Source organism: Streptopelia decaocto (genome assembly GCF_964273445.1).
Source record: "Streptopelia decaocto genome assembly, chromosome: 3".
Taxonomy (NCBI): domain Eukaryota; kingdom Metazoa; phylum Chordata; class Aves; order Columbiformes; family Columbidae; genus Streptopelia; species Streptopelia decaocto.
The window spans coordinates 4,963,129-4,985,072 of NC_138656.1; the positions used below are offsets into that span (position 1 = coordinate 4,963,129).

Sequence of the window (21,944 nt, forward strand, 5' to 3'; positions counted from 1 at the left end):
TAAAATTCATAGTTCCACCTGGAGTTAGCAGAGTTGTCCAGCTTTGTTTTGACTCTGAATATGAAGTAGAGCCTGTGTTGAAGTCCATTTATAAACTTCCTTATGGTGATAGTGATACCAGTTACCTCTGCAGATCTTTTCTTTTTATGTATCATTTTTGTTCATTAGCCCTTACCTCAAAGTATTACTTATTCCTTTCCAGATATCAACAGACTTCTTCATAAATAGTTGTTTTATTTTAAAGAGAACTCAGAAAACAGGACAAAATTCTTATTTTTGCTTCTATCAAAAATTTCAGATGGTCTTAGCATATAGTGCAGACGTCAGAGCATGAAGAATGTGAAAGATCCCTCAATATGGTTGTTAAATCAGGTCGAGTTTGTGTTTGCCTGGTGCTTGGCTGATCCTGGCAGTTGTTTGACAGGAAGCTAGCTGGGATTAACCTGCATTAGGCACGGGCAATGTTTGCTGATCTAAGGGCTGGAGAAAGAAGTGACAGGTCATTTAAGCTCCTTCTGTTAACATGATGTGGCTGTCATACTCATATCAAACTCAGCTTTCTTTGGATTGTTTCATGATTTAACTTGAAGGCAGGCTTTTATGCGTTCATTTTCAGAATTGCTATTTTAACTGGTCCCCTTAAAATTTATATTTTTGTCTTATCTCACAGCTCCATCTACTGTTGGCGCATTTGGTTATAGTCAGTCTCCCTCTCCATCTTCAGTTTTCTCTTAAACTCATACATGGATCTAAAAGCTGTTTTTACCTTTCATGCACTCTTGTTTGGTGTCTGCTTTATCCTCATTGGTCTCCTCTAAATTCCTCTGCTATTTCTCTCTTTCCCCTAATTTATTTTAAGTGTTGTGAGCACCACCATGACACTTCTCTGACTGACAATTTTAGGTATTATTCACATCTCTTTGGGTCACAGATTGAAGGCTGTTTCTTGGAGGGGATTGTGGGTCAGATGCTGTAACATTTGTTGGAAAAAGCTTCCTATCTCTAAAAGCATACATTTTTATTATGTCGCATTCTTGTTAACAAACTTGCTTTGATAAATGTAGTCTTACTTCATTCATACTAATTTGAAATGATTCCAAAATTTTTAGCCTACTCCTTCAATGGTGTCATTGCCCTTTTTGCCTCTTGCTTTCCTGGCTTCTTACACATCTGACATAAACTGCTCTTCTGTACTTTCAGGGCTCTTCACCATGATTCACACTGTCACTTCTGCCCTGTTTCTCTCAGTAGTAAGAAACGTTCTCTCACCCTTGATCCATCCAGGACCCAAGCCTCGGTTGTTCATTTTTTCCATTCTCAACTCGAGACCTTTATACTCTGATTTTTACTGCATCTTGCAGCAAAAGATGCCACCATAGCATCTGAAAAAACTGCCTTGTTATCCTTCTTCAGTTCTTCCTATAAAGTATCTTTTCTATAAACAACCCACTGTTTGGAGACTCTTGTGTGGAAAATATTATCTCGTTATTTCCAATACCCCTCGTACCACTCTACTTCAGCTATGAGTGTCTCTGGCAACTTTTCCCATGAGCTGTTTGGGAGACAGAATAACTTTGGTTCTGTTTTGGTACAATGCCAGACAAAATAGCGTGTGGCCTATGGCTGCCGCTCTGAGGTGGTATGGAAATACAGATCATACTAACATGTTCTTGCTAAATGTTTTAGTTGAAATAACTTGTGGGTGAAACATGGCCACATTGCAGAGGATGCTTAGAAGCCTTAGGAATGGATGTGCAGGAGGGTCATTGTCCTCATATTTTTGTACTGCTCATGCTCTACTCAAGTCTTGCGTTACTGAAGCTTGTCTGTTTCTCATTCTGAAGTGAAATCTTCTCAACTTTGTTGCTCATCTAAGGAAGACATGAAACACAATTAAAATCAGCTAGCATTTATTCTGGGAAGATATAAATGTGGCAGCACTGTTCAGCTGCTCCTTTGTGATGATTATTAATAATTCAGGATGCTTTATGAATGTTAAAAACTGTCCTGGCATGGTGCTGTGGGGAATGGCATGTTTCATCCAGAGCTTCCAATGCTACCAGCCATGGCTGATCTTTTTCTATGCAAGGATATATAGCAAAACGTTTCCCATGAAAAATTTAAGAGTAATATAGCCAAATCCAATTCTGAAGTGTTTCTTTTGATACTCTCCTTTGGTGGACTGTGGGAGGGGTGTTTTTGCTGATAGTGAAATCTAGCAAATAACACCACCAGCTTTTATACTGATCATCTTTTTGTTTTATTGCTTCACAGAAGGAAGAGTTTCCCAGCACATCAGTCTAATTAGACCACTGTTCATTCATCCAGTCCAGAACTGCTTTGTAAGTTGCTTTCTTGTAAACCAGAAATTACAGTTGAGTAGAAATTGCAAATGTGGTGCTAATGGATTATCTTTCAATATATCAGTTTAAACTGGAGTGGAGTATTGTATCCATGTATATGGATAAATGACTTGGCTTCACATATATTATCATGAAATTCGTAAAATGAAAACGATTAAGAGTATCAGAACAAAGAGGCTGTTACCTTGGCAGGTAATTTCTTGGTCTTTTGTGTTTCACAGCAGTATTGGCTTAAAATATTTTAAAATCTCAGACTGCTACCATCTTTCTCTGGTTTCTGTGGAGATGTCAAACTGTGACAGTTTTGTCCTTAAACAACAAAGGAGAACACACACACACACACTTTTTTGTATTGTGATGTCATCACTGTTAGAGTAGAATGTGTGTCATGGAGACGCGAACAACTCCTTGATGTTGGAAGGAAGGTCAGGGAGCTGGTAGTGTCACTGTAAGTATTTGTAACCTGATCCAATAGCTTAAGGTAGCCAAGACCCAAAAGTAACATCTTTATTAATTGAGGCGGCAGCTTGGGGAACAGTGGGGAGTGACTGTAGCGTGTGGGGTGTGAGTTGCTGGAAAACTGGTGGCTGGTAAACTCTGAGATAGCTGTTAGATAGCTCTCCACAACAAGAGCCTGCCCAGTTTGTGGCAGCATAGGGGTCTTGACCATGTAGATGACTAGCTTGTGAGGAAGAAGTTGATGAAGCAGTGAGTAAAAATGCACTTTTGTACAGCAGGGCTGCCTAGGCGGTTGTTGGGATTCCAGAAGCACTCCCAAATTGCAGCTTAACGAAACTGTAACATTGCTTTTGCACTTGCCTGTCTCTTGTTTGATTCATACTAACCTCAGTAATTGTCATGACAAAACCAAGCCAACAAAAATTCAGTCAGATGTTCCATCTAGTTCTTGCTCTTGCTAAATGGGAGATATCTTCATGATTGAATTTAGAACTCTGTTGCTGTGGATGATTGTCATGCAACAGTGGCAACAGATGAAACTGCTGAGGTGCAAAGCCTGCAGACTAATAGGAAATCAGTGGCCTATGTCTAGAAGTACTTTTTTTTTTTCATGCAGAAAATCCAAGATTTCAAGCCCAAGGGAAAGTAACTGTTCCTGAAGACACTTCTTTGTGGTGCACCTGAATGTCTTGCTCCTTAATGCATATCTGTGTGTTATGGAAGCACATTTCTGTGGTCTCTGAGTAATAAATTTCCTGGCGAAACTGGGTTGAGGTTCAGTGATAAACTGCACAGCCATCACTACAGAGTGGCCATTCTGCTTAAATGCCCTCATCTGCCTGACCAGTGTCATCAGGGTCTCTGGATCACTTAAGGGAATCTCATAGTGGGCACTGGACAAAGTTTCAATCTTTTTCTCTGCAGTCAGTACTGTGCTGGAAAGTCTATGTATGCCCAGAGGCAAGGGAAAAGGGAGTACTGCCTGGTACAGGCATTTCATGGAATTGCCTTTTTCACCCATAAAATAGGTTCAGCTCCAGGCCAAACAACTCAGCATTGTCATCTCATATTCCCAGCTCTATATTCTCCATAGAGATACCAGAGTGTTGCTCTGTTTTGGTTTTCCCTTTTACTATTGCACATGATTCCAGTGTCACTGATAGTGCCTAAACTGAATCTGTTTGTTACTATTAATGCTTAAAACAGTTATTAGAACAGTTGAAAATTGTTACTGTTTTCCTGGAAATACAGCTAATGCTAGGCAGAGTTTACTAATACAAACTTGAGAAATTGTGGGTGGATGTTGTATTCCCAAAGGCTGAAATAGTTGACAGTAGCATGACGACTGACTAACAGCAACAGAAGTCTTTATTTGGCATTCGTATGGGGCCAAAGAGAATCCATGCTGTTCAGAAATTGAGTGGGTAATGAGGTAGTTGGCTATGGTAGGACTCAATATCCAGGCTGTCCCAGAATTCAGAAGGGATCTGTATTGTTACTGAGCTGCAGTGGTTGTTTGGTGCATATGGATGCATATGTGTGTGTATCCTCAATGAAAAGTTGTCTCTAATTATTTAAAATTAAAAATACCCAAAGTGACTAGGTTACATTTGGACTTTTAACTTCAAGTGCTCTTTAAGAAGTATAAATAAATCTTTACTTAGAACTAAAACTTTAGCATCAGAGTCCAGTGCTAAACCTGTAATGAGATTCTGTGACTTATGAAGGCTCTTAATCAACTGCATTTGCATTCTGTAATTAAGCCTTATGATCACCTTGCTGGCTTTCAGTATTTTATGTGTAGCTTGGAAGCCTGTTTAAACATTTATTGGAGTCAAATAGGTTTTTCACAACAGTTCAGGAGATAGAAACCTGCACATGAAGTTCTTGAAACGACAGATGTTGGAGAACTTTTTAAATTTTAGTTAAGTACACAAGATTGCACAGTGGGGGAGATCAGTTTAGCACAGCAGCTTGCTGGAAATACTGGGAGTGAGAGCTCATATTCAATAAGCAATTTTTAAAAAATACAAAGTTTGTTTAAAAAAATTGAGTTTTCCCTGGTGCTTCTTTTCTAAGAAAATGGCACAGTGACTCTGCAACAATTAATAAATTCCTCGTTTTGATACACCCTTGGTGCTTCAGGGTGAGTTGCCTGACAATGTCAGGCTCCTGTACAGCCAGAGCTTTTGCCTCACAAAGACACATATGTCACCCTTCTGTCGGAGGTTACCTGTCGTGGTCCTCAATCTCTTCCATAAATGCTTGGAAGTTCTGTTGTCTTTTATGTTTGTTTTTTGTTTATTCCTGTTTCTTTTGTTTGTTAGAGTTAATTGTTATAAGATCAGAATGAGATTTTACTGTGGTGAGGATGAGTAACAAAAGCAACCAGGACATGTTGTTTGTTACATAAAATTCAGTACCCCCTTTGTGAAATTTAACATCAGTTGCTGCAAAAAAATTTACTTGGCCTTTCTTTCTGTTTTTCAAGTATATCATAACTTGATGTTCTCTGCTACAGGCAGTGTTTTGTATTCTGTTTGCTGAGCTGGTGAAGTCTAAATGTTTCATAAAAGCCTCTTTGGGAGAAGGAATCTAGCAATTTCTCCTTCATACTAGCAGCAGAGTTATTAAGGCTTCATAACTTCATACTCTCAAAGGTAGGAGCTGAGCCAGAGAAAAGGAAGGTGGGCCAGACTTGCACAATTAGGGGAAAAACCACAACCAGCAATTTATTGCTCTAGTTCTAATCTAATTCACTGAGTCATTCTTCTGGTTGAAAGGTTTTGTATTCTCAAGTTGCACTGTGGTTCCGTAGCTTTGAGGCCATCATAAAAATGAAGGGAGGCCTGGAGGAAAAGATACAGAGCTAGGTGGAGGCAGCAATCCCACTGCTGTCCTTCCTTGAATGTCTGTGCCTGGGTTCCAAGGGTGGAATTTTAGTCACAGTTAGCAGATTAGATTATGTGTCTGTTCTCTTGATTTACTGTTATTTAGAGCTTGTTCTTATGAATTTAATATGTCCATTTTACAAACTCATGAAAGGAAAACCCATCAAGAAAGCTGTTTAGCACAAAAATACTGCTTATGGCTCAAAGTTCCCAAGCACCGAACTGCAGGAGACTATAGTTACAGTCTTGGTCTGATCAAGTATGCTCCCCTAGGTTTCACCTCGTGGCCACTTTTGATAGTAGAATCTTTGATCACATCTCATATGATCATCATGTTATTGGATGGATACTTCTTTAAGAGTTAATATCCAGTGTTTTGTTGTTTGTCTTCTAGCCAAAAATCCAAACCAAATAGGTGACATTATATTGTTAGCAAGTGTAAGGCATAGCATATACCAAACTACAAGGAGCTCCCAGAGGGAGCAAAAGCCTAGCATTCGGTTTTCTCTCTTCTCATGCTAGACAAGCTCTTTTTGTGCCATCCTGTTGACTGTGCTTATAATCAGTAGCGAGCACAAAGCTGGGAGAGTATTTGGTTCACACAGTGAGAAAAAGGTGAGAGCCTGCTGCGCCCCTAAAAATGTAAAACTGGCATCATTCAGCCTTTAGGTTTTGATGAGTTCACTCCTCTTTTCCCAGCACTTCAGTAATAAGGATGCCACCATGCAGCTGCTTTCTCATATCTGTAGTTAGTTGGAGAAGGGACAAAATTAGAGCGTGTGTGGCTTTGAACACCTCAGTTAGTGGCTGAAGGTCCCAGTCCAGCATCTTACTCATCATATGTATACTTCCCATCCTCTTTTTCTCTTTCCTCATAAAAGAGTAGGTATGCAGAGGGCCCGGCACTTATGAAGCATGCAGAGGGCTTGTTGATCGATTAACTGAAGCTTGCCTGGAGGCCAGTGCTAGCAAAGACTAAACCCTGCCATTCAAAGACATAGAGGCAAGGCCTGTGATCTCTCAGTTTGGTTTCCCATAAAATACAGCAAAGCTCCCCTTCAGGAGCATGTTTGTATCCCCTTATGAATTGATGCAGACTTCTCTACAGACATTGTTGGGTATCTAAGGTCTTGCGTAGCAGCTTACTCACTGACAAATGATCTCATAAAGTTAACGTAGATGTTAAAGGTAAGTCATCTACCAAGCTCAGCCAGTTCTGCGTAGTGTGCATCTACATGCTGCTGAGATAAAATAAGCAATCAAACAAAAACCTCCAGACTTGACAGTGTACCTTTGCCGTTATTAGCAATCAGCGGTGTTACTCAAGTCAGTGAGTCTGCTAATAACCTGGTCTTAAGGTATTACTGTTTTATCATATTACCACAGTATCTACAAAAACCAGCCATACAGAGAGCCCCAGGACTTCGTTGGATTTGAAAGTGGACAGATAGACTACAAAAAAGTTTTCTGCCCTGAAGAGAAAGAAACTCTGATAAGGGAATGCCTTGTAAGAGTTTACGTTGGGTAGCTCAGACCCAAGCAAGTATGATAGGGTTTTTTTCTGGAAATGTCTTAGTACTTGCAGATGTAACTAGAGGTAACTCTTAGGATTGCGTCCTGTAATCCTTTCTGCATGCCTGTTTAGACTGCTGAAAATGAATGAAACAAGTACAAATCCTCATGTACTATTTTAAATTCTTTTTCCTTGTTTTCTTTTGCCTATTCTCTGCTTTTCCTTGCATGCGTCTCAAAAATTTACATGGCAATTTATGTTAATTATTCCTGGAAATTCATAACAATGACTGAATTACGTTCAAGAAAGCAGATTTTAGTGTGGCGTGACACTTGCAACTAAGAAAGTCTCAAATCCCCTTTTTGCACTTTACTTTCTCTATTTTGGTCTATAATAAGTCTATTTTTATATATATGTATCACATATTATGCATTTGTATACACCCAGGCAGTATATTTTCCTTGTAGAAGCAATTTGTGTCTATGGCTTCTTGCCAAGAAAAGAGCTTTCCTGACATTTAGTATATCTGTCTCAGTCAGTTTAAGTTGGCACAGAACTCCTTTGTGGAGAACCTTTATGTGAGGAAAAACATCTCTGAGTGACTGCCTTAACCCAGTGCTGGGAATATTAGTCATGGCGAGTGGCTGCGTTGATATGGAGAAGGAGAAAGAAAATCCCAACACAACCCATCTGTTTTCACTCCACTTGAAATGAACAGTTCCCTAATCACCCCCAAAAGTAAATTTTAATAAATACCTTTAGGAAGGTCTCTTTGCTCTGTTCTGCTCCCTTCTTGTAAGGGGATAATGCTGTGCAGATATATAGCAGATTTTTAGCAGCCTGGTCTCCTAGCATTAATAATTTTCTAACTTTTTTTTTTTTTCCTTCAAGTCTACATCTTATTCTAGAAGTAGGTAATCTTTGAATCTCTGGATCTTAGCCTCAACTGGAAAAATAGTTCACTTTATGTGTATTCTGATTGTTCGGAATGAAAGTTCTCTTTCATAGCAGCCACAGGAATTGAAACTCTTCAGCTGTGCTCACTGGTAAAATCATACAGCAAAAAATATGAGATATAAGATCTTTTGCTGGACTACTTTTGAGTTGATCTGGGATGACAACCTATTTCAGGCCAACAGTCATTCTGAGGTTTCCATGGAGATTAATGATGTCAGAGGAGCAACATCTGAGTGCAGTTTGCTAGAAAACAAGGCTATAATGTGATAGTGGAGAGGTGAAGTCTTTGCATTTTTGTAAACTCATAGAATAGTGAAGCACATTTTCTCAGTGGATTGCAATTTGGTTTCGGTTTGTGCTGAACGTGAGCTGAAGTAATGCTTTTGCAGTGTGGTGGTTTTCCTGCAGTTTCTCTCAGTGCTGTAAGTGATGATTTCAGTACCATCTCTATACTATCTATTTTAGCTTTGATTGCTGTTCTCTTTACTTGTGTATTTTGTGTATTCTCATATTGTCCTATTAAACTCTCTGGCATTTTCTGTCTGCACTGAATTGCTTTGACTTAAGGGTGATGCCCAGGTTTACCTGTGAGTGTATTTTGTAATACATGAGCATCAATATTAGAGTAGGTTACAGCTCCACTGAGTTTTCTAAAACTTAGGAGCTGCCACAAGGGGTAGTACGTGTAGGAGAGGGGAGAAGTGGCAAAGTGAGGAAAGTATAAAAGTTTACTGGGGCACAATTTAAAGCTAACGTTTGACCCTTAAGAATTTGAAAACTGTTACCATTGCTTGTAGTGTTATAAAGATTAAAATGCCGCTCCACTGCGGAGAGATTACTGACCAAAGGACTAAATCTGTTAGTATTGGCAGTGAAGGCATAGATAGCACTTTTGCATGGGGTTTTTGCAAAGGGAGGGATTAGGAGATGTAAAAGTGCCTCCATTCCACTTACATTTTGTAGCTTTTTAGCAATTCCTGAATGGGAACGAGGCCCTACAAGCATTGCTGGTTCCCCATTATTACCTAAGGCGTTGTTTGTGTGTTTGATTTTTGTTCTTCCTCAGTTCCACACCTGTGGTTTTGCTGTGCATTATTTAGCGGATTCTTGTAAAGTTCAGGTTATCAAAAACTTAAGTCAACAGCTGTACTTAAAATCAGCCATTTTTTCAGGTTCCAGCAGAAAATGGGAGAAAAAGACTTGTTCAAAATAACAAAAATAGAGAAGAAAGTCTTAAGATTTTATGCTTAAGTTGAATTCAGTTTTATGACTAAGCCACTTGTTGCTTCTATAGCACTACCTATAGAAAAATGCTCATGCACACATACTGAAAAACAATCAGAAGAACAGTAATGATGGTAAACTATGTCAAGTCTCTACTTTGCCTGTTTTTCTCAGAAGAGTATTGAACAGCAAACAGTGTTTTCTGGAGCATCTATTATGCTCCAATGACCGTACTTGGCTCTTGTTCCTTGACCATAGTTGTAAGAGGAACATCTTTTGTGTAGAGTGAAGCACAGGACTATGTAAACTTGCTTTTCTGACTTGCACAGACTATCAAAGTATACTCATGTTTTAGAGAATTTATTTTTTAGGAAAAAAAAAAAAAAGTGGGAAAGCATCTCTGAACTCAGATCCTTTAATGTCTGAGTTCAGCAGCAAAGGAATTATTTCCCCCCCCCAGGCCAGTTTCTAAATTCCTGAAATGCAAAACTTACACAGGGAGAGAATGGCCTACTCTTGTACAGACCAGCTGACAGCTCCTCCTGAAAATCAGGACAAGTTAATACATTCCACATGTTCTCTGCCCCAGTTTTCCAAATTGATTATTTTGAAAAGCAAAGCAAGATTATCTTTATTTTGCAGGAAGTGTTTGGTGCCATTAGACAGCAATGCTGTTGAAAAGAACAAAGCTGGAGCAGCTTTTGATTATACCCTCTGAGAAATGGCCAGTTGCTCTACAAGTGATCCGAACAGGACTGTTTGTTCTCTCTGGGTGCTGAACACTTGAAAATTTACGCGCTTCGCTCATGAGCCTAAAAAGGAGTCAAATTCTTTTGAAGCCTTAAATATTGAGCCGTTTTCAAAATCTATCCCTGTATGTGTAGTATGAACATATGCTGTATGACAGTAATGCAGCTATAAGTGTCTGACCATTACTTGGAGGGCTGGAGCTTTTGTGCATTACCTGACTTTAAAAAAGGGGGAAATCTGTTAGGAGATGATGTTCTATGAAGGAATACAGCCTTTTTTGGAGGGCTAGGTTTAGCAGGTTACTGAGTTTCATACTTGGCTAGCAGGAGTTATCTCAGTGTGGGAAGTGAAGCCGGGGTGAAACAGCCACAGTCTTGGTCTTGTTATTTCCTGCAAGAGATGAAGGTTTAATGAAATGTTCTGTAATCCATAACAGTGTTGAAGCTCCTTTGTGTTTGCTAGATTGACAGGGAAGTGCTGAATAGGGGAAAGTTATGGAGAAAGAATATAGTTCCGTATGTTTTTAAACACATTCCTTCAGGGCAATAATTTTTCACATCTACTGAGTCATGCAGATGATTGCATAATTGATTGACATTTTATATGCAAGTGTCCTGCCCTCCATCTGAATTCCTCCCTTCAAACAATGCCTTTTGACTCAATTCTGTTACTAGCATACCATGTTTGGCAATGTTTTGGTATGCTGAGTTTACTTAACCAAATACAAAGTTTACTTAACCAAATATAAAGCAATGGCCTGACAAATACAGAGATAGGAATCACTAAGCTTGCAGCAGAGCACAGCATCTTTTTAAATATTGCTGGGGTTTTTTATATTTTGCTGTAAAAAAAAAGAAGCAGATGTTTGTTTCCACCTCCTCCTCTTCTCCTGGTCACCTTTTCTCTTCTCTTTGGCCATCGTGCCACTGGCTTTGGCAATGACAAAGCCTTTTGTAGGTACTGACCCCCACACCTTTACTGGTGGACTGTTCACTCGTAGGAGGCACCACATCTGTTGGGAACAATGAGTCTTGGACAGAGAAGGGAAAGGAGGGGAACCCTCTGTCAAGGCCACGTTTAGCAATTCCTTCACTGCTTCTTGTTGTTTTTAAAAACTGTTTTCCCTTTTCCTGAGAAGCAAGAGGGAGTTAATTTTGGTTGGTACCCTCACAAAACTGGTACTGGAAAGGCAGATGCATAAAACACAAACTAAAAATAAAGTCAGAGCATCTGCATTAAACTGTAACCACATCAGACCTAGGCTGGCAGGTTGGATGTCTCACAGATGTCTCTGTGGACAGCCTGCAGTATATAGCTCGTCATTTAACTTTTGCACTTTAGAGGCATGAATGCTGCATTCAATTCCAGCATTTATACATGAAGTGGACATTTGTAAGAGCACACTCTGCAAATAGCTGCCTGGCTGACTGCTTGTTTACCCTCAGCATGAATGTCTGCATGCAGAGTGTTGCAGGTGCAGCCAACACGCAGACATTTTTCCCACGCTCTTCAGCCATCTCGTCCTTTTAGGAAGAGGCCTGTAAATTGACATCTGATACTCTTGAGGGGTTTTTTTTTAATCAGCAAGTAGAAGAGTGAGAAGTTTTGGGGGATGTGTGGAAGGTGCAGGGATTTATACATACAGAGCTTGGGAGTAGGAGAGAAGGGTTGCCTTACCTAGTGATGTTTGATATTAATGAGTGAAAATTAGTTTCTGTGATTGTGATTTATCATAGAAGAATCCCAGCAGTTAAGCCAGCACATTCTTCTGTGCCTCTGTTATCGTTGCTCTACAGAATTGCCTTCTTTATCCTAAGGGACCATGAGGTATGGCTGCCCTGGCAGGAATATCAGTAGAAGTTCAAAGACAAAACCAAAGCTCAAATATCACCTCCATTTAGCTTCAATTTTGCTCTTTCTGTTTGTCCTAAAAGTATGGCTTCTGTGTCCAAAGCTTGTCTGTTTTCAGCTGTTCTCAGTTTAAGTTACCGGCTAATATCCGTAAACTTCATCTCACCTAAAGCACTGTACTAGCTTTATCAGTGTGCCTCATGCAGATCATTTGAAACCTTAGAAAGTGGTAGAAATAGCATTTTTTTTCCTTCTGCAATGTTTTTTATTTCTTTAAAATTGAAGTGTGGACTTCCCTTTTAAAGTATATGGGAAAACAGTGAAGAAAACAGCAGGGCCACATGAGGGAATTCCATATTTATTTTTGGCACTTAATTTCCATGAAGAGGAGGATCCTGTTGACGCAGAACACTGTTTTTTCCCCCTACTTGCAAATGTTATGGAAGCATAAAAAGTTAGTTCCTTGTTGTCAAGATTCCAAAATAGATATTTGCGTAGTAGATTAGATGTCATATTTGTGTAACTTTGAAAACAGCTTTCAGGCTGGTGTTTCCTAAGCGGGATATGAAGCTGTATCATCAGGAGTAGTATTACTTCTCAAATGCATGTTGCATGTACAGAATTGATCAGTTTATAGACAGTATACTGTTCTTCAGCGATTGAAGAACCACGTGCAGATCATTAGTAGTATAAAACCAGAAGTATGTGTAGTTACAACTGTCTCACTCTCTATGTAAACCATGGTTTGTTGTAGCTAAGGTCTCATGTTTGACTTACCATGATTTTACCATTGCAGACCTCAGAAGGAGATGGCCTGAAACTGGCTTTGGAAGATAAAACATAATTTGAAATAAAAGCCTTACCTACATTATCTGTAGAGATATTATTTACCACCTGTAGGAAATGACTTCAAAATACTCATTCTCAAAGAAAATTGACTGAAAAAATGCTTTGGCTTTAACTTCTAATAATTTCTTTTAGAAGAAAATATCAAAGCAACGAATAAACTGTAAGAGGTCCTTTGGATTGCAGGGTCACTTTCTTCTTTTCCAGTTGGTGGTTAAGTTAGCAAAGTCGAGCAAAGTGGTGGTAATGATGAGAGGGGAGGAGGGCTGTTAAAATGTGCTGTCTTTTTGAATGCAAAGCTGGGCCCAAGCCCAGGCCTGCACACACACCAGTGATCACCTTCTGCCAGCTGTGCCTGCAGGAGGTGCTGTTTGCTGTTGGAATGTAAATCGTCCCTGAAAATGAGGTTGTCATGAACAAGCAGTACTCGGTACCTGGTAATTCTGAAATACTGCGTGAGGGGTTAGTGGTCCTTAAAGACAGAGAAGCCTGTGGTATTTCCAGGGGCTGTCACAGCATCCATAGAGCCTGTGTGCTGCACCATAGCACCTGAAGTAGTTCTCCTGAGATCAGCCTAGACTGCCCTGGTACTTTTCCTGGTTACAATCACAAAAATAGTTGGATAAACCCAAGAACAATGCCAGCTGTCCAATAGGGAAAATTGGAATGAGAGTTGGATTCATTGCTTCTCTTGATCCAGCTTTTGTAGTCTGCTTAAATAGGAGACTGATTAGACTCTTTGTGAGGAAATTACATATTTAACTGTAAAACTGCAGATGTAGCTATTTTCAGAAATCTACCCGCCCATCCTTGTACAGCTAAAAATGGCTTGTCGTGCCTCAGACAGAGGGATGATAAGATATGCAAGCTAGCTAGCCAGTCAGGCCAAGCTGTCTTCTTACCCCTAAACATTATACTGGAACTCTGCACAGAGTCCATGCAAATTAGCTAATTACCAGCCTCTGCTCAGGCTTCCATGATTGCTGAGTAGTGGAACTGAATGATTTAATTTCTCTAACATACTCTCTTGCTGCTTTTGCATGCAGAATATGTTGCTCTAAAGTATCCCTTGGTGCTGGATCTTGGCAGTGTTCCAAAAGGAGTTCAAGTTAAAAACCACTCAGTGTAATTCAAAGATTGGTAAATCTACATTTGTCACCTTCCCTGCATCATATAATTTTACTGTCTGTAATGTGGGCTTTCCTCTTCTCTCGCAGAAGAGATGATCTTGGATAAATGTTTAAAATGTGAATCAGGGAGTATAGCTGGCACTGGCTGTGTATGTGTTATTCTCTTGAGAGAGTAATTAAACTGAGGTGAAGTGATCCTATGATTTTTTTTTTTGTTTTCCAAATTAATTATGCTTTAAAAAAATGACTATATAGAGTTCTTGGTTACATTAATAACTGAGTGTGCTTGTCTTCCATTGTGATTTTCAGCATTGCATTGTGCTTACTCTGAAATGCATGCTGCTCTCAGAGATAGTAGTGGACTTTAATTTCCCATTGAAATTCTTGCAAGAGAGTTTGTATGTAGGGTACAGGAACATTTTGACTGTCTGAGTGTATGTTATTTAAATCACAGAAAGTTTTGGGATGTGGCCAGATTGAAGCTAACAGGAAAAGGAATTTGGTTAAGAGCTTCTGTTTCTCCTCAGTAGTTGGGTCTGAATCCTAGAAACACTCGCAAAGTGTGTTAACTCATTAATTTTACTGCAGCTATCAAATAAATGTAAATACAGGCATAAACACTGGCGAGTACTAGCCAGCTAGTTCTATTAGCTGAAGCATGCTGATGTCATTGAAGATTCCTTTAACAGTAGCTGCGTTCTTTAGCTGTCTAGATGCCATTAAAAAAACCCTGTGCTTTAAGCCTCAGGCAGGAAGAAGTGACTGCATGTTCGTCATAATAAGCCTTGGCAATCAAGAGGAAGTTGTAGATCAACTAATTATATGTTGCTGGTTGCCTGTCTGTCATCTTATTACAGTGTTTCAATGATCAGAGATATCACGATTTCAAATTGAGAAAATTTCATTTTCATTATGTTTACTAGTTAAAAAAGGTAAATGTAGAACAAAAGTATGTATTGGAAGGTCAGTGTATCGTACGTGTTTCTTTGCTTAGTAGAGGTTCCCTTTGTTGTGTGTCTTTAAAAAATCATGGATTAAGGCCCCATTTCAATGTATTTCAACAGCATCACTCTCATAAGCATAAGCAGAATACCCCGTGCCAAAACACAGAGTAGTTGCTAAGTGAAACTAGCTGTAATACATGTAGTTAACCCTTTGTAAGTATTTGTAGATCATAGTATTGACGTCATAGTTGGACTTTGCTAATCACTTCTTGGCTTAGATGGAACTACATGTAGATCTGTCTCGAAAAGCTCATGTGTCCTCATTCTTCCTTAATTCCTTGCATCTTTTTAATCCAGGCTGAAGCTGGATTGAAAAATTTTAGGTAGTAAATCAAGTACTGTGATTTATTTCAGTGACCTAAACATGATAATAAGGATTGTATGGAAAAGTGCTTTGATGCCTACTTTGTTTTCTTTTTTAAGCAGCTAAAAGAAGCAGTCTGGCACTAAGCTAAAATTAAGTGTATTTTGCAGACCTTAAAGAATTGTGTTCCTATTTTTTGAGCATCCTTATTTTTATAGTCATTTATTTCAAATCAGACAACATTTAAAAAGGAAAAGTATATCAAGATTGTGTAAACTGGAAACTATGTAGCAAAAAAACATTTTCCAGTTTTCTTTCAAACTTGTAGTGGCTTAATCTTGAAGCAAAATATTCCCAGCTAAGTTGCATAAACTGGGATGCTGGCCTTTCAAGATCACTTCTGTCCACTGGCTCAGCGTGTGCCAGTATCTTACCTGTCACAGCATGTGTGTTTTGTTGTTTCTGAAAGAACCTGCACATCTGAATTCCTGATTATAGGTCATACTGGAAATCAGTGGTTTTAATTACCGCTTGTATTTCCAGGAAAAAGAATCATTTAAAGTACTGTAAACTTGCCAGAATTCTTAAATTAATATCTACTGATTGATTTTCAAAGAGCCTGAAGGGAACGTAGCTTCTCTAGGTGTCTTCAAGAAATTGAATGAGGGCTTAATGCAAATCCAGTACTAAAGCTGACAATCATGCCAGTTATGTTTTCTTGGTTTTCTTTTGGAATTTTTTAAAATTATACTCCTCTCCATGACTTCTGAACCCTTTAGAAACAATTAAATTTTGGACAGAACTTTAATATGGTTAACTATCATAACAGTGAGGTATCACAAAGCAGTCTCTGTTCATTAAATAACGCAGGTTTTATGTATGTTTTTTTTAATCCTTATATATAAACCTATGTGTACATATACATAAAATCTTAAAACCTGCTGTGAAGACGCAGGCCATTTTGAACATGTTTGACAGCGTATCAGAAGATAAATCTTCCTGCTTATTTTGTACCTTTTGGTAACTAACTGTCCAATTTAGAAAAGCTTACTCATTTTACAGAGAGAAATAATTTGAAGTGCAGCTACCCAAAAGCCAAGATCTTATCTAGTAGCAGAAGCTGTACTTGTTAAGTTTTCCAAGCATGTAGAGGGCAGCAAGAGTTTGTGCTGAAAAAAAAATCAGATTGACATGAAGCTATAGTGTTTATTCTTCATAATTGTAGTTCACTGCTAGTCACATCTTTTGCAGCTGGCAGTCACTTAGATGCTATGCTATATACTTGATGACATCTTCATATTGATTTTAATCTGTCCTTTTAAGACTGCCCAATCTAACTTTATTGTTCTCTGTGTGTTAAGGGATAGCTGCAAATAGGAGAAGACTGGCTAGATTTAGTATGACTGAAGCCATATTTTGATGCAATGATCATTCTGGTAAAGCACAGTAAGACTATCTAATAAAGGTGATTTAATATACAAAGCTAAGCAAAAGTTTAAGTCTTACTATAAATTACAGGTTCCTCTGTGGCATTTAGATTGTGAATATTTGGAATGTATCTCAGGAACATGGTTTTGGATCCAAGCATATTGAAAGCATGGAATGAAAATGGATGAGAAACCTGCAAATTAGCGTGGAAATATTGCAGATCCAACATGACAGCACTATGAATTTTTCTTTGGCGCAGCTATTAGAAATGACAATTTTACTAGCTAAGATTGAAGAGAACCAAAATGAAGTCAAAACTGGGTCCTTATTTCATCTTTAACTTTTATGATAATGGAAATCTGTTAGATATTTCTGTGAGAATAATTCTCAAAATAGACTGGGACAATTCCTGTTCTGTCAGGAACCAAAAATGTGTACTTTCTACTTGGAAAAAGCTTCCAGACTGTTCCAGAAGAATTTGCTAGGTGCTATGGCAGTGTGTGACGTTCAGAAAGTTGACCTTATGAACAAGTCAAAAATCATAGGAAAATGACTAGCAAGCATTTGTGATGTTCAGAGGATGGATGGGGGGATCCAGGTAACATTCTGACCCCAGGAAGAAAATGGCAATATCGTTAGTACTTTCAAGGGAACCATTCACACATTATTAGGACCAGATTTGGAAGCACATTTAAACATGTAGCGTGAGTAACGATTCACGGGACTTTATAGAAGGCTGTGAGTTCACAGAGTCTCAGCGGTGATTCTGGCCAGTTCACTAAACTTCTTTTTCTATTGTTATTATATCCCCGTGCCTCTGTGGAAATGTAGTCCATGGCCTTCAAACCTGGAGATCAAGTAGCTGTACACCTATAAATGAGCAAACTTCTCCCAGCAGACTATTTGTGTTGTTTGTAGCTGCTTAAATGAAAGCACAAATGCAGTAGTTGTGCAATGTCAGATTAGGTATTCTGGTGAAAATAGAGCCTCTGATATATAAAATTAATACCATTACACATCTGGTGGATGATAAATAAAATTATTATGTTATATCATCTCTGGTTTCTGCCATTCGTGCCTTTTTCTCGTCTGCAAGGTCTGGTTTTCTGGGGAGCTTTCTGACCATCTGATGAACATTGCTCTATATAGTCAAGCTTATTACTGTACTCGAATTTGATTTTTAAATCCTGAAGAGATTTAAAGAGGAATTTTTCCCTCTATCTCTTAATCTTCTTTTATTTTTTTAAAGGAAGAGTTGAATGTATATACAATGTGCTGAAAAATACAGTAAAAGTATCAAATGGTGCTTTTTTTTAATTTTAGCTTTAATTTTTCTCCCTTGCAAGAGGTAGTATTAAATATGACACTATACATATGAAGAGTACACGTGAGGTGTATGCAACAAGGATTTATCACTGGGAAGAAAAAACAAGGTGAAATGAAGATGTTACATAGGCTAACCTTGCTAAATTTTTAAAAAGTGTTATTTCTCAGTGCCTGTCAACTAAACTACATTCTCTAATCCTGAAACGTTTTTCTTTAGTAAAATACAAAATTCTGTGATGTCAAAATGGGGTGAATGTGTAATGTATCCAAGACCATAGTCATGCTATTAATTATCTTTAATCAAGTTTGTCCGTATTACACTGATGTTGTCCATATTGCACAGAAACCTTCCTTAAGTTCTTTCAGTTCATTCCACCAACATTCTTCTCTGTTCTTCTGTTTTTCTGCCTATTATTTCTGATTAATATTGATATTAACAATATCTGTTCCTGTTGATTAATCTTTATTATTGGTTATGTACAAGACAATAGTTCCCATTATTGGATTTAGCAGAAACGGCATCTCTAGATTCTGTGCATTTTGAGGAAGCATTCTATTGTATTCATCCTACACGAAACAGGCAATGCGATTTAGTGAGACTTGCTAGTAAGGCGTACATTTCATTTCATTAAGCAGGTGGGACTGCCCTGGGAGAAAAATCAAGTTAGACCAGATCATCTGATTCTTCATCAAGGTGTCTGTCCACTGGGTTTTCAGTCTCTGTGCCTTTTGCAACTATGTTTTCTTGTCCTACTTTGGTTCAGCGTCAGAACACTATTTAAAAAAATACTTATTGACTGTATTTACTTTGAAACTGTGCAAACACCTTTATAAATGGTATATAATTCAGAGCTAAGCAACATTTTCACCGGCAAACAAAATGATATTGGCTAATCTTTACCGGGGAATTTCCCAAGTTGTTGATTCTGGATCCAGCATCCCTCTCTCCTTCGAATTAGGTCTATATTCTTTTTTTAACCTATAAGCTGTCGGCTGTGAGAACCTTTTTACACCCATCTCAAATGTTTGGCAAGCAACTTTTTTCCCTCCTTTTCCATCAAAAGATGAAAAAAACAGAATTCTCCTGCTGCTTCAGATGGCTTGTCTCACTTGAGACATGTCAGGTGCCTCAGAGTAAATTATACTGATGAGAAACGTCTGTTACTGCCAGAGCTTCAAACTCCTCCTGCAGCTAGTGCTGTGTGAAACCATGCAAACTGCCTGCTCAAGAAGCAGCTAAAAGGAATAACTAAAAGTTGTGTGTGTGCATTTGCATTCGCATTCATTTATTTGTCTCTAATCTTAATGATATTTCGCGACAATCAAGTTGTATTTCCAAGTTTTATTTGTAATAATGTGGAAGATGGATGCAGAGATTCTTGGGTTTTCATGTGCTGTCAAGTCCTTTGGGAGAAGCGAAAAACATGAAAATTGGGATGAAACCGAGCATCTCACATGGGGTGGTGGTGGCTGATCCTCTGCCAGCAGAATGATCAGGACTTGGACCTTACAGGTGTCCCACCATCCCACTTCTCTCACATTGTTTATAACAGAGGCACTGGCCCCTTCCTTGAGTTGACTGAGCAGTCTTATTTCATCTCTGTTGACTGTTACCTTTTGTAATTATTTGCTTATGTCTTTTACAAGAAAAGAAAAAAATAGTTTTGACATGTCATTCAAGCTGTTCTTCAGACAGGTCACTTGAATCTAGCAAGCGGGTTGCTTACATTGAAATATTACTTGCAAATGCCTTATGGGGTTCTCTTGGGTCCTTCCTAAGACGTATGTAAGCTGAACACAGGTCAGACTCAGTGGGGAAAAATGCTTACTTTTTCACAGTTGAATTTGCTTCAGTTTCCTGAGTTTTGGTTTCAACTTAATCCTTAAAAAATTGTTTTATTGAAGTACATTTTCTATTTTAAAGTACAAACCTGGAGTTTGGATTTCACCCATGCTTTGCTGAAGTAATCTTATCTTGTAGTGCACCTGCCTGGAGAGGCTCATAGTTAGAAGACAGAAATCTATTACGGACACCTGCATTTTCACCTTCTTGATATGTTGCATAGGAGCAGGTACTGTTTATGTGTTGTGAAAATGAGTGTTACAGCAATACTGCTGGTACAGAGTAATTTATGGAGGATTCAGTAACTGCAGGCTGTTATTCTGAACAAAGACAAGTGTTACTGAAGAGTTTTTGAGAATATTACTGCAGTCTAAAATAATCTCTGATTGCTTTGAAGATTGCTTTGTGATATTTTAAGGCTTTCAGCCAGGCTCTTTAGAGAAACTGTAAATGTACCGCGAAACAGCATTCTCACTAGAGTGTATCAGCAGAAGGTATGTTTGCCCTACATACCATAATGGGTAGAAATCCCCAAGATCCCTGGACAAGCACTAAAAGAGCTGGAAGCAGCCTGGCTGTAGTACCGCGGAGCTGTGTGTGCCTGGGAAGCAGACAAAATTAAACTGCACAGTGAGGTTGCTTCTAGCACCACAGAAAGCATGGCAAAGCAGTGCCAGCTCAGAGCTGACTCGCACATCTCCGTGGTACGCTGCACAGCATAAATTTATGTGCCCACGGAAGACTTGAATAAAACATTCATGTGCTATTGTAGCCTGAGCTGCTTTTGCTCTGTTACCAGCTTGTGTATCAGATATACTTGATCTTTGACCAGTGTTACCACTGAGGGACCACCTAGTTCTGTTTGGAAACATCGCTTAATTAATGCCAGAAGATTTTTGTGTAAGAACAAAATGGTGGATTGAGGCATCACTTTCTTCAAGAGCCCTCTGTACTCGTGATGCAGGACAAAAGGAGATGTCTCTTAATACCTACATGAAAAAAAAAAAAAAATGTGTATTTTTTTTCTGTTTGCTTGTTTAACATAGACTGAAATTCTAAAGATGTAGTTCAGATTTTTCCTGTTTTCATACTTCTGCTCCAAAACAAAGCTATACCTTCTAAGAAAGGCAGGTTGGTATAGACATGATATTACCTTGTACCTATCAGGACTGAGTCTGAAAGCAAAAGGAAGTCTGATTTCTTTAATTGTACAGAGCACTGTCCATTAGAGAAGCTTGAAAAGAGCAGCCTTTGTTTCCTAGATCTGATAGTTCTGCCACGGTGATGGGTTTGCCTGAGTAACTTATTCCTTCTTATCTTGTGTGTGAATTTGAATTTCCGACGGAAAGTGCAGTTTCTTTGCTTATCACATCCAGCAGCCGCATGATCTTATATTCAACCTGATTTTCAAGTACTCACATCTTGAACTCTAAAATTCGACTCTTCTTTAACTATAGCTTCAAAACTAAACTAAGAATAAAGTCTTGTCTTTGTTCTGCTTAATAGTTCTACTACCTGTTTATGTTCACATAGGATTATTTAAAAAATAAATAAATAAAAAGTAGCTCTTGAAAGTGTTTCAGCTTCCCGGTTATGGTAGCTGTAGCTGTGGGTTTGCTTTTTTACATTACAGTAGGCAAGTACTTAAACCCCTTTGTAGACAGGTAAATTTCTACTTAAAGCAGGGTTTGCAGTATTGTTGTAAAAGTTACAGAAATAGCAAACTTGTGATCAGACCAGTGGTAGATCAGACCAGCGGTCCTGACAAAATGGACTGCAGAGGATCAGTGCTGTAAGAAAGAGTCAGCCAGTTTTGAAAACCACAGCAGTCTTTCCCAGCAGTGTGTGTGACCCCAGCTTGGCTGGCCTAGTATTGCAGTTTGCTGCCACCCAAAGAGTTGGTGCTCTCGCTTCTCTCAGCTGCACGCTCCCAGTCTTTCCTTTATGCTGGTTCTGGTCATGACTTGACTCCTGTGTAACTGGGATACAGTGCATAAAGCATGCAGAAAATAACAAATGAATAGCTTCTCACCACCCTACAGAGATGAATGGGCT

The 21,944-nt window shown here is 38.8% G+C and overlaps 1 protein-coding gene across 1 annotated transcript in view; it reads left to right on the plus strand.

The window, feature by feature from the left end:
* Positions 1-21,944, plus strand: part of PLCB4 (phospholipase C beta 4) — a 184,002-nt gene that overhangs the window by 65,627 nt on the left and 96,431 nt on the right. Inside the window, exon 3 of the mRNA XM_082049841.1 lies at positions 2,275-2,342. The gene's annotated coding sequence lies outside the window, so the exon portion shown is untranslated. The remainder of the gene's footprint in view (positions 1-2,274; positions 2,343-21,944) is intronic.